Source organism: Pristiophorus japonicus, unplaced genomic scaffold (genome assembly GCF_044704955.1).
Source record: "Pristiophorus japonicus isolate sPriJap1 unplaced genomic scaffold, sPriJap1.hap1 HAP1_SCAFFOLD_310, whole genome shotgun sequence".
Lineage (NCBI taxonomy): Eukaryota > Metazoa > Chordata > Chondrichthyes > Pristiophoridae > Pristiophorus > Pristiophorus japonicus.
In genome coordinates, this window is record NW_027252889.1 from 289,485 (window position 1) to 302,572 (window position 13,088).

The window sequence follows — 13,088 nt, forward strand, 5'->3', positions numbered from 1 at the left end:
AGAGCAGATAAGAGAAGTAAAAGTAAGGGAGCATCTAGGCAATAGTGACCATAATATAATACGCTTTATGATAATTGAGAAGGACATAAGTATGACGACTACCAGGGTAATAGACTGAAGAAAAGCTGATTTTGAAGGGCTGAGAATAGAACTTGGGAGAATAAAATGGGCAACAATATTGGGGAAAAAATTATGTAGATAAACAATGGGAAGCATTTAAAATGATCAACAGAATGCAGGGACAATATATTCCGCTAAAAGGAAAGAACAAACTAAACACTAATGGGACTCCATGGATGAATAAAGCCATGAGGTAACAATTGAGGGTAAAGAAAAAGGCGTACATTAAGTACATAGACAGCAGGAGAGTGTATGATAAAGGAGAATAGGAAAAGATTAGGTGAGAAGGCAAATAAAGGCAAAGAGGAACTATGAAATTAAATGATCAAGGAACATAAAACAACATAGTAAAATATTTTACAGGCACATCAACAAAAAAAGGAAACACAAAAGCAAAATACTGCAGATGCTGGAATCTGGAATAAAAGCAGAAAATGCTGGAAATCTCAGCGGGTCAGGCAGCATCTGACATATAATAATAAAAGGAAGGTTGGGATGGGAATAGAGCCATTAAGGGGTGGATGAGATAATACCACCAGTAATGACAGAGAGATGGCAGAAATATTCAATCATTATTTTGCTTCAATATTTACCAGGAAGCTGGAACAGGTGCACATGACATTGGATAAGGAGATTAGTAATAAGGGCCCCAAGTTTCCACACGCTACAAAACGGGCGCCCCCTCCGAGCTGGGCGCCCGTTTTTTGCACCAAAAATGGCGCCTGAAGAAAAACGCGCGATTCTGGAGCGCCCTGCAGCTCCATGGCAGCTTGTTGCGATGCCCAGGGGGGCGGAGCCTACCACTCGCGCCGATTTTTGAAGTGGGAAGGGGCGGGTACCATTTAAATTAGTTTTTTTCACGCCGGCAACCCTGCGCATGCGCATTGGAGTGTTCGCGCACGCGCAGTGTGAAGGAAACATTGGCACTCGGCCATTTTTGTAGTTCTTTGTAGCTGTTTAATTTTTGAACATTTTTTAATAAAAGCACATCGCCCTTATATGATCAGCACTGAGGCTTTCTGCAGCCTTCTCACTGCCTCCTTCCCCCCCCGCCCGGCGTCGGCTGCCTCCGGCCCCCGCTGCGGTCGGTCGGTCGGGCCCTCACTCCCTCCCTCCCTTCCCCCCGCCCGCCGTCGGGAACGGCTGCCTCCTCCCTGCCTCCCGTTCGCGAGAACGACGCCACACCGCTGAGCTGACTGTAAGGTTTCCACCTCAAGTGGAAGGCTGCTTGCTGCCTGTTTACTGCCCGACTGACCCTCCCTCCCACCCATTCGCAGGAACGACGCCACACCGCTGAGCTGACTGAAGCTGCCTGAATCACTTTCACACAGGTAGGCAGGCTAGAAGGGCTGAATGACCTACTCCTGCACCTATTTTCTATGTTTCTATGTTCTCCCTTGTCCACTCTACTGGAAACATCCTCAAAAAATTCCAGAAGATTTGTCAAGAATGATTTTCCTTTCACAAATCCATGCTGACTTGGACCCATCATGTCACCTCTTTCCAAATGTGCTGCTATGACATCCTTAATAATGGATTCCATCATTTTACCCACTACCGATGTCAGGCTGACCGGTCTATAATTCGCTGTTTTCTCTCTCCCTCCTTTTTTAAAAAGTGGGGTGACATTGGCTACCCTCCACTCCATAGGAACTGATCCAGAGTCTATGGAATGTTGGAAAATGACTGTCCTTGTAGCACACACAAGAGATTAATGTGCAAAGTTAAAGCACATGGGATTGGGGGTAGTGTGCTGACGTGGATTGAGAACTGGTTGTCAGACAGGAAGCAAAGAGTAGGAGTAAACGGGTACTTTTCAGAATGGCAGGCAGTGACTAGTGGAGTGCCGCAAGGTTCTGTGCTGGGGCCCCAGCTGTTTACATTGTACATTAATGATTTAGACGAGGGGATTAAATGCAGTATCTCCAAATTTGCGGATGATACTAAGTTGGGTGGCAGTGTGAGCTGCGAGGAGGATGCTATTAGGCTGCAGAGTGACTTGGATAGGTTAGGTGAGTGGGCAAATGCATGGCAGATGAAGTATAATGTGGATAAATGTGAGGTTATCCACTTTGGTGGTAAAAACAGAGAGACAGACTATTATCTGAATGGTGACAGATTAGGAAAAGGGAAGGTGCAACGAGACCTGGGTGTCATGGTACATCAGTCATTGAAGGTTGGCATGCAGGTACAGCAGGCGGTTAAGAAAGCAAATGGCATGTTGGCCTTCATAGCGAGGGGATTTGAATACAGGGGCAGGGAGGTGTTGCTACAGTTGTACAGGGCCTTGGTGAGGCCACACCTGGAGTATTGTGTACAGTTTTGGTCTCCTAACTTGAGGAAGGACATTCTTGCTATTGAGGGAGTGCAGCGAAGGTTCACCAGACTGATTCCCGGGATGGCGGGACTGACCTATCAAGAAAGATTGGATCAATTGGGCTTGTATTCACTGGAGTTCAGAAGAATGAGAGGGGACCTCATAGAAACGTTTAAAATTCTGACGGGTTTAGACAGGTTAGATGCAGAAAGAATGTTCCCAATGTTGGGGAAGTCCAGAACCAGGGGTCACAGTCTGAGGATAAGGGGTAAGCCATTTAGGACCGAGATGAGGAGAAACTTCTTCACCCAGAGAGTGGTGAACCTGTGGAATTCTCTACCACAGAAAGTAGTTGAGGCCAATTCACTAAATATATTCAAAAGGGAGTTAGATGAAGTCCTTACTACTCGGGGGATCAAGGGTTATGGCGAGAAAGCAGGAAGGGGGTACTGAAGTTTCATGTTCAGCCATGAACTCATTGAATGGCGGTGCAGGCTAGAAGGGCTGAATGGCCTGCTCCTGCACCTATTTTCTATGTTTCTATGTTTCTAGTAGTGGAGTCATTAAAACAAAATACCGCTATGTCCAAAAATGGAATTTTCAGCCCTTAGGGTATTGCATACAGTTCTGGTCGTCATATTATAACAAGGAAATAAAGAAGCACTGGAGGGGGTGCAGAGAAGGTTTACAAGGATGATACCAGAAATGCAAGTGTATACCTATCAAGAAAGAATGAACAGGCTGGGTCTCTTTTCTCTTGAAAAACTTCGGCTGAGGGGTAGTTTCATAGAGGGCTTTAAATTTATGAACGGTTTTGATAGAGTGGATAGAAAATGTTTCCACTTGTGGGTAAGAACATAACTAGAGGCCATTAATATAAGATAGTCATCAAGAAATCCAATAAGGAATTCAAAAGAAACTTCTTTACCGAGAGAATGGTGAGAATGTGGAACTCGCTACCACAGGGAGTGGTTGAAACGAATAGTATCGATGCATTTAAGGGGAGGCGAGACAAGCATATGAGGGAGAAGGGAATAGAGGGTAATATTGATAAATTTAGATGAGGAAAGACGGGAGGAAGCTCGAGTGGAGCATAAACGCTGGCATGGTCTGTTTCTGTGCCATATATTCAATGTAATCCTATGTCATGTCTTTATGGGGGCAACATCAGCAGCTATCACAACTGCCCTTGGACAGGGTTTATTTTGAGCAGGTAGAACACATGCTGTTTTAAGTGAAACAAGCAGAATATACTTGCTTTGTAGGTGAAAAAGCAGGATCCATTTTAAAAGCCTCTCTCACTCACCTGACAGACTGGGGCTCAGCTGCAGGCTTATTACACCCTGCATCGGGCACCAAGCTCTACAGCATCTGCTATATTCGCAGTGACGTTCAGGTCCAAGGATCAGGTGCATGTGAGCCACCTCAGGCTTCAGAGGAGTGATGGAGCAGATATTGCCATCCCACCTATTGCCCTCGGAGAAAGCTGCCTGTACCAATCTGTAGCCATGTGGAGAAGTAGCACGGCAAATATCAGAGAGAGTTACTCTCTTCATTTCAGAAGCATGTGTATCAGATTAGATCACACCACCCATTGCAGAGTTCTCCGATGAGACAGACATCTCATTAATGGAATTTAGAAGAATGAGAGGGGATCTCTTAGAAACATATAAAATTCTGACGGGATTGGACAGGTTAGATGCAAGAAGAATGTTCTCGATGTTAGGGAAGTCCAGAACCAGGGGACACAGTCTAAAGATAAGGGGTAAGCCATTTAGGACCGAGATGAGGAGAAACTTCTTCACTCAGAGAGTTGTGGGCATGTGGAATTCTCTGCCACAGAAAGTTGTTGGGGCCAGTTCGTTAGATATATTCAAAAGGGAGTTAGATGTGGCCCTCTCGGCTAAAGGGATCAAGGGGTATGGAGAGAAAGCAGGAATGGGGTACTGAAATGCATGATCAGCCATGATCATATTGAATGGTGGTGCAGGCTCGAAGGGCCGAATGGCCTACTCCTAAATCTATTTTCCATGTTTCTACGACAAGCTACATGGACTCATATTTAATGGATACAGTCTGCATCCTCCATCTGATTCCAACCATTTGTTTTAAATTACAGAAATCAAGTGATCTTCAAGCGGATTCCAACTCGATATACATGGTAACTATATTATCAAATATAGTCATTCAAACTAAGTTAGTGATTGATACCAATATAGAAATTCATGTCAATATAGTGAGTTAAGCCAAATCAAAACAATCTTTCAGAATAAAATGTTAATGGATTGCATCTACCTTTTGTTTCAGAATTTTGATCCAGTCTTAAGTCAGTGCACAAAACAGCCCCGTCAACAATCAAACCTGGAAAAGCTGTTGGTCCAAATGGTGTTTACCCCAAATTCTTAAAAGCACTGGGACCCAAAGCAAAGATATAGTTGACCTCCTTCTCTGAGGTACTGGCAACCGGTAAAATTCCACCAGTTTGGAGGGAGACTAAATTAATTGCCCTCCTGAAGCAGGGGAAGAACACTTGTGAATCCTCCAGCTACTGCCCGATCTCCTTCCTCTGTACTAGTTATAAAGTGCTGGAGAGGCTGTCCATCACCGAAGTGACCCTTACCAGTTATTTACAGAGGATGGAGGCTTACTTCCACCGATGGCAACTTCAGACAAATCAAGAGACTGACACCTCGACATTCCACCTCAACACCCATCAAGAAAACCAAGCTTTGAAAGTCTCATTTTGCGGCACTGAAGTAAACCATGCCCAAAACCCTCCTATTTAGGAATCAAGCTTGATCGCATTCGGTCAGTAATTACATAAATAAATAAAATCTGGAATAAAAAGCTAATGTCAGGAATGGTCACCATGAAACTCCATGATTGTCGTAAAAACCCATGTGGTTCACTAATGTCCTTTAGGGAAGGAAATCTGCCGCCCTTATATATGTCTGGCCTATATGTGACTCCAGTCCCACAGCAATGTGGTTGACTCTTAACTGGCCTCTTAAAAAAGGCTCAGCAAGCCACTCAGTTGTAACAAACCACTTCAGAAAACAATAATAATAATAAAACCGGCAGCATCTACCTCAGCACCAGCTTCAGACGCGACAAAGGATTACCCAGCCCAGTCAACCAGCAAAGTCCCTCTCACTAACATCTGGGAACTTGTGCCAAAATTGGGAGAGCTGTCCCACAGACTAGTCAAGCAACAACCTCACATAGTCCGACTTACAGAATCAAATCTTCCAGCCAATGTCCCAGACTCCTCCATCACCATCTCTGGGTATGTCCTGTGTCCCACCGGCAGGATAGACCCACCTGAAGTGATGGCACAGTGGTATACAGTTGGGAGGGAGTGGCCCTGGGAGTCGTCAACATTAACTAAGGACCTCGTGAAGTCTCATGGCTTCAGGTCAAGCATGGGCAAGGAAACCTCCTGCTGATTATCACCGACTGCCCTCCCTCAGCTGATGATCAGTACTTCTCCATGTTGAACACCATTTGGAAGAAGCACTGAGAGCAGCAAGGGCACAGAATGTACTCTGGGTGGGGAACTCCAATGTCCATCACCAAGAGTGGCTCGGTAGCACCACTACTGACCGAGCTGTCCCAGTCCTGAAGGATATTAAATTATTTAAATGGGGAGAGATTACAAAATGCTGCGGTACAGAGGGATCTGCGGGTCCTTGTACATGAAACACAAAAGGTTACCATGCAGGTACAGCAAATAATTAGGAAGGCAAATGGAATGTTGGCCCTTATTGCAAAGGGAATGGACTATAACAGTAAGGAAGTCCTGCTACAACTGTACAAGGCGTTGGTAAAACCACACCTGGAGTACTGCTTACAGTTTTGCTCTCCTTATTTAAGGAAGGATATACTTGCATTGGAGGCAGTTCAGAGAAGGTTCACGAGATTGATTCCTGAGATGAAGGAGTTGTCATATAAAGAAAGGTTGAGCAGGTTGGGCTGAGAGAGTGGGGATGGGGTGAGAGCACAAATGAGGGAAATAGACCGGACACAGCTGAGGGCCATGTTAACCATAGTAGAGGGGTATCTGTGGTTGAGGAAAAAGGAAGAAATATTGGATCCAAAAAAATCTCAGATGCAGGAAGCAAAGTGTAATAATGGTCAATGGGTGTTTTTGTGATGGGAAGGCTGTTTCCAGTGGAGCAGCGCAGGGCTCAGTACTAGGTCCCTTGCCTATATGTCAATGATTTGGAATTTAATGTAGGGGGTATGATTAAGAAATTTGTAGATGATACAAAAATTGACTGTGGTTGATAAAGAAGAAAGTTGTAGACTGCAGGACGATATAAATTAACTGGTCAGGTGGGCAGAAAAGTGGCAAATGGAATTCAATCCGGAGAAGCGTGAGGTAATGCATGAGGATGGCTAACAAGGCAATGGAATACACAATAAATGGTAGGACATAGAGGTGTCGAGGAAGAGGGGCCTTGGAATGCATGTCCACAGATCACTGAAGGTAGCAGGGCAGGTGGATAAGGTGGTTATGAAGGCACATGGAATACTTGCCTTTATTAGCCAAGGCATAGAATATAAGAGCAGGGAGGCTATGCTTGAACTATATAAAACACTAGTTAGGCCATAGCTGGAGTACTGCATGCAGTTCAGGTCACCATATTACAGGGAAGGTGTGATTGCACTAAAGAGGGTTCAGAGGAGATACAGGAATTGCCTGGACTGTATAACCACAATCCCTTGGGAGCACCTGTATATAAGGAGGCATCATAGGGTGGAGAGGCACTCCGAGATCTGTAATAAAGGATTACGGTCACACTTACTTTGAACTTGCAGCATCTAGTCTGACTTTTTATTCAAGAGATAACAGATACGGTGGCAAGTGCTGCAGGGAATCGAATATGGCCAGGGTGATCTCCTGGACTAGTTTTGATTGCCTAGATGGGTCGGAGAGGAATTTTCCCAGATTTTTTTCCCCCAATTGGCCTGAGTTATCTGGTTTTTGCCTCTCCCAGGAGATCACATGGCTCCGGTTGGGGTGGTGTGTAGAATGTTTTGGTGCAAGGGGTGTTGCGATTGTGTGGGGGCGGACTGGTTGGGCTGGGTGCTCTTTACCTTTCCGCCATATTCATTGGTTTATCTGAAACCTTCAGGGCTGCTGACCGAGGGCCATGTAGCTCTTGTCAGCCGGCACGAGAACGATAGGTCGAAATGGCCTCCTTCTACATTGTAGATTTCTATGTTTCTATGTAAAAGAGCAATGGCTTGTCAACAGGTTTGTTTGGCTGTTTAGAAATGCATCTGTGTCCAGGAAAGATCTAGGAAAAGCTCTGCCCACCTGGGGCTCGCTTGCCATGTAGGAGTTCAGAGTAGAGCGCTCTATTTGAGAGTCTTTTGTCGGGCATGCGGACAATGTGGCCTGGCCAACGGAGTTGGTCGAGTGTGGTCAGTGCTTCAATGCTGGGGATGTTGGCCTGATTGAGGATACAGACGTTGGTGCTTCTGTACTCCCAGGAGATTTGAGGATCTTGCGGAGGCATCGCTGGTGGTATTTCTCCAGCAAAGTGAGGTGTGTACGGTATATGAGCCATACAGGAGGGTGGGTATCGCATCCTTTGTCGTCGAACTACAGTACGTGGATGACGCTTGTGCTGTGCACATTCAGAGGCTGAACTCCAAGTCATCGTCAACATCATCAACAAGGAGTACAAAAGCATTGGCCTTACACTAAACATCCGTAAGACAAAGGTCTTCCACCAACCTGACCCCGCCACACAGCACTGGCCCCCAGTCATCAAGATCCACAGCGCAGCCCTGGAGAACATGGACCACTTTCCATACGTCGGGAGCTTATTATCAGCAACAGCAGATATCGACGAGGAGGTTCAACACCGCCTCCAGTGCAGCAGTGCAGCCTTCGGAAGAGAGTGTTCGAAGATCAGGCCCTCAAATCTGGCACCAAGCTTATGGTCGAGTGATAGTTATTATTACAAGTCTCCCCCCACCCAACCCCACCCCCACCCCACAATAGCTCGATTATCAATTATTGGGATGTTTTTAGTGTCCTCTACCGTGAAGTCCGATACAAAATATTTGTCCAAAGACTCTGCCATTTCCGTTTCCCATTATTAATTCCCCAGTCTCATTCTCTAAGGGACCAACATTTACTTTAGCTAATCGTTTCCTTTTGATATAACTGTAGAAACTCTGACAGTATGTGGTTATATTTCTTGCTAGTTTATTCTCATTCTATCTTCTCCGTCTTTATCCCTCTGTTCTAGAAAAAACATAGAAAATAGGTGCAGGACAAGGCCATTCGGCCCTTCTAGCCTGTACCGCCATTCAATGAGTTCATGGCTGAACATGCAACTTCAGTACCCCCTTCCTGCTTTCTCGCCATACCCCTTGATCCCCCAAGTAGTAAGGACTTCATCCAACTCCTTTTTGAATACATTCAGCAAATTGGCCTCAACAACTTTCTGTGGAAGGCAATTCCACAGGTTCACCACTCTCTGGGTGAAGACGTTTCTCCTCATCTCGGTCCTAAATGGCTTACCCCTTATCCTTAGACTGTGACCCCTGGTTCTGGACTTCCCCAACATTGGGAACATTCTTCCTGCATCTAACCTGTCTAAACCCATCAGGATTTTAAACGTTTCTATGAGATCCCCTCTCATTCTTCTGAACTCCAGTGAAGACAAGCCCAGTTGATCCAGTCTTTCTTGATAGGTCAGTCCCGCCATCCCGGGAATCAGTCTGGTGAACCTTCGCTGCACTCCCTCAATAGCAAGAATGTCCTTCAAGTTAGGAGACCAAAACTGTACACAATACTCCAGGTGTGGCCTCACCAAGGCCCTGTACAACTGTAGTAACACCTCCCTGCCCCTGGACTAAAATCCTCTTGCTATGAAGGCCAACATGCCATTTGCTTTCTTAACCGCCTGCTGTACCTACATGCCAACCTTCAATGACTGATGTACCATGACACCCAGGTCTCGTTGCACCTCCCCTTTTCCTAATCTGTCACCATTCAGATAATAGTCTGCCTCTCTGTTTTTAACCACCAAAGTGGATAACCTCACATTTATCCACATTATACTTCATCTGCCATGCATTTGCCCACTCACCTAACCTATCCAAGTCACTCTGCAGCCTCATAGCATCCTCCTCGCAGCTCACACTGCCACCCAACTTAGTGTCATCCCAAATTTGGAGATGCTACATTTAATCCCCTCATCTAAATCATTAATGTACAATGTAAACAGCTGGGGCCCCAGCACGGAACCTTGCGGTACCCCACTAGTCACTGCCTGCCATTCTGAAAAGTCCCCATTTACTCCTACTCTTTGCTTCCTGTCTGACAACCAGTTCTCAATCCATGTCAGCACACCACCCCCAATCCCATGTGCTTTAACTTTGCACATTAATCTCTTGTGTGGGACCTTGTCGAAAGCCTTCTGAAAGTCCAAATATACCACATCAACTGGTTCTCCCTTGTCCACTCTACTGGAAACATCCTCAAAAAATTCCAGAAGATTTGTCAAGCATGATTTCCCTTTCACAAATCCATGCTGACTTGGACCTATCATGTCACCTCTTTCCAAATGCGCTGCTATGACATCCTTAATAATTGATTCCATTATTTTACCCACTACTGAAGTCAGGCTGACCGGTCTAAAATTCCCTGTTTTCTCTCTCCCTCCTTTTTTAAAAAGTGGGGTTACATTGGCTACCCTCCACTCGATAGGAACTGATCCAGAGTCTATGGAATGTTGGAAAATGACTGTCAATGCGTCCGCTATTTCCGAGGCCACCTCCTTTAGTACTCTGGGATGCAGTCCATCAGGCCCTGGGGATTTATCGGTCTTCAATCCCATCAATATCCCCAACACAATTTCCCACCTAATAAGGATTTCCCTCAGTTCCTCCTTCTTACTAGACCCTCTGACCCCTTTTATATCCGGAAGGTTGTTTGTGTCCTCCTTAGTGAATACCGAACCAAAGTACTTGTTCAATTGGTCTGCCATTTCTTTGTTCCCCGTCATGACTTCCCCTGATTCTGACTGCAGGAGACCTACGCTTGTCTTTGCTAACCTTTTTCTTTTTACATATCTATTGAAACTTTTGCAGTCCGTCTTAATGTTCCCTGCAAGCTTCTTCTCGTACTCCATTTTCCCTGCCCCAATGAAACCCTTTGTCCTCCTCTGCTGAGTTCTAAATTTCTCCCAGTCCCCAGGTTCACTGCTATTTCTGGCCAATTTGTATGCCACTTCCTTGGCTTTAATACTATCCTTGATTTCCCTTGATAGCCACGGTTGAGCCACCTTCCCTTTTTTATTTTTACGCCAGTCAGGAATGTACAATTGTTGCAATTCATCCATGCGGTCTCTAAATGTCTGCCATTGCCCATCTGCTTTCTGCAGCACTTGCCAATTTTTCTCCATTTAAATTATAATTTGCTTTTTAAAAAAAAAATTCTGCCGAAGTGAATAACCTCACACTTTCCCACATTATACTCCATCTGCCAAATTTTTGCCCACTCAGCCTGTCTACATCCCTTTGCAGATGTTTTGTGTCCTCCTCACAATTTGCTTTCCCACCCATCTTTGTATCATCAGCAAACTTGGCTACATTGGATTGGTCCCTTCATCCAAATCATTAATATAGATTGTAAATAGTTGAGGCCCAGCATCAATCCCTGCGGCACCCCACTAGTTACTGTTCACCAACCGGAAAATGACCCATTAATCCCGACTCTCTGTTTTCTATTAGTTAGCTAATTCTCTATCCATACTAATATATTATCCCCAACCCTGTGAACTTTTATCTTGTGCAGTAATCTTTTATGTGGCACCTTATCGAATGCCTTCTGGAAATCCAAATACACCACATCCACTGGTTCCCCCTTAGCCACCCTGCACGTTACATCCTCAAAGAACTCCAGCAAATTTGTCAAACATGATTTCCCTTTCATGAAACCATACTGACTCTGCTTAATTGAATTATGCTTTTCAAAATGTCCTGCTACTGCTTCCTTAAGAATGGACAACAGCATTTTTCCAACGACAGATGTTAGGCTAACTGGTCTATAGTTTCCTGCTTTCTGTCTGCCTCCTTTTTTAAAGAGGGGCGTGACATTTGCAGTTTTCCAGCCTCTGGGACCTCCCCAGAATCCAGGGAATTTTGGTTAAAATACAACCAATGCATCCACTATCTCTGCAGTCACTTATTTTGAGACCCTAGGATGCAAGTCATCGGGTGCAGGGGACTTGTCCACCTTTCGTCCCATTATTTTACTGAGTACTTCCTCGTTAGTGATAGTGATTATTGGGATATCAGGAGGAACTTAAAACAGTGGATAATCAAGGGGCTGTTTTTGTCTTCTACCATGAAGTATACGGTACTGCACTTGCTTCTGTGCACAGTCAGAGGCTGAACTCGAAGCCATGGTCAACACCTTTACCGAGGCGTATGACAGCATGGGCCTTACACTAAACATCCGTAAGACAAAGGTCCTCCACCAACCTGACCCCGTCACATAGCACTGCCCCCCCCGGTCATCAAAATCCACAGCGCAGCCTTGGATAACGTGGACAATTTTCCTTACCTCGGGAGCCTATCAGCAAGGGCAGACATCGATGACGAGGTCCAGCTCCGTCTCCAGTGCACGAGCGCAGCTTTCAGTCGTCTGCGGAAGAGATTGTTTGAAGACCAGGACCTCAAAATTGTTACCAAGCTTATGGTCTATAGGGTAGTAGTGATACCCACCCTCCTACATGGCTCGGAGACGTGGACCATATACAGCTGGTTATATATGTAAACTTGTATTTACTCTGTACAGCCACCAGAGGGCTCATCGCCTGGAGTCCCAAGGATCCCATAATCCCTTGGGAGCACAGGTATTTAAGGAGGCCTCACAGGTTGGAGAGGCACTCTGGAGACCTGCAATAAGACACTAAGGTCACACTTTACTTTGAGCTCAGTGTTCAGACTGACTCTTTCTCCATACATAACAACTAGCGACGAGATACAGATAGTGAACCCAAAGATGCAGAGAACATCCTGCAGAAATTCTCGGAGAGAGATGATTGGGAAACTTTTGTGGAGCGACTCGACCAATACTTCGTGGCCAACGAGCTAGATGGGGAAGAGAATGCTGCCAAACAAAGGGCGATCCTCCTCCCCATCTGTGGGGCACCAACGCATGGCCACAAGAAGAATCTGCTCACTCCAGCAAAACCCACGGAGAAATCGTACGACAATTTATGCACACTGGTCCGAGAGCATTTGAACCCGAAGGAAAGCGTTCTGATGGCGAGGTACCGGTTCTACACCGACAGAAGGTCTGAAGGCAGGAAGTGGCGAGTTATGTTGCCGAGCTAAGACGCCTTGCAGGACATTGCGAATTTGAAGGACATTTGGAGCACATGCTCACGAGACTTTTTCGTACTTGGCATTGCCATGAAACCATACTTCGCAAACTTTTGACTGTAGAGACGCCAACCTTGAATATCTATACAAGCAGACTGCTTTCTGTGGGGCAATCGAGTAGTGGTCCCCAAGAAGGACAGAGACACCTTCATCAATGAACTCCACAGTACCCACCCAGGCATCGTAATGATGAAAGCGATAGCTAGACCCCATGTGTGATGGCCCGGTATCAATG

At 45.6% G+C, this 13,088-nt stretch overlaps 1 long non-coding RNA gene across 1 annotated transcript in view; it reads right to left on the reverse strand.

Moving 5' to 3' along the window:
* Window positions 1–8,326, reverse strand: part of LOC139249384 (uncharacterized) — a 110,448-nt gene extending 102,122 nt beyond the window's left edge. The window contains exon 1 of the long non-coding RNA XR_011591161.1: window positions 8,184–8,326. This is a non-coding gene — a long non-coding RNA (uncharacterized lncRNA). The remainder of the gene's footprint in view (window positions 1–8,183) is intronic.
* Between the last annotated feature and the right edge of the window lie 4,762 nt (window positions 8,327–13,088).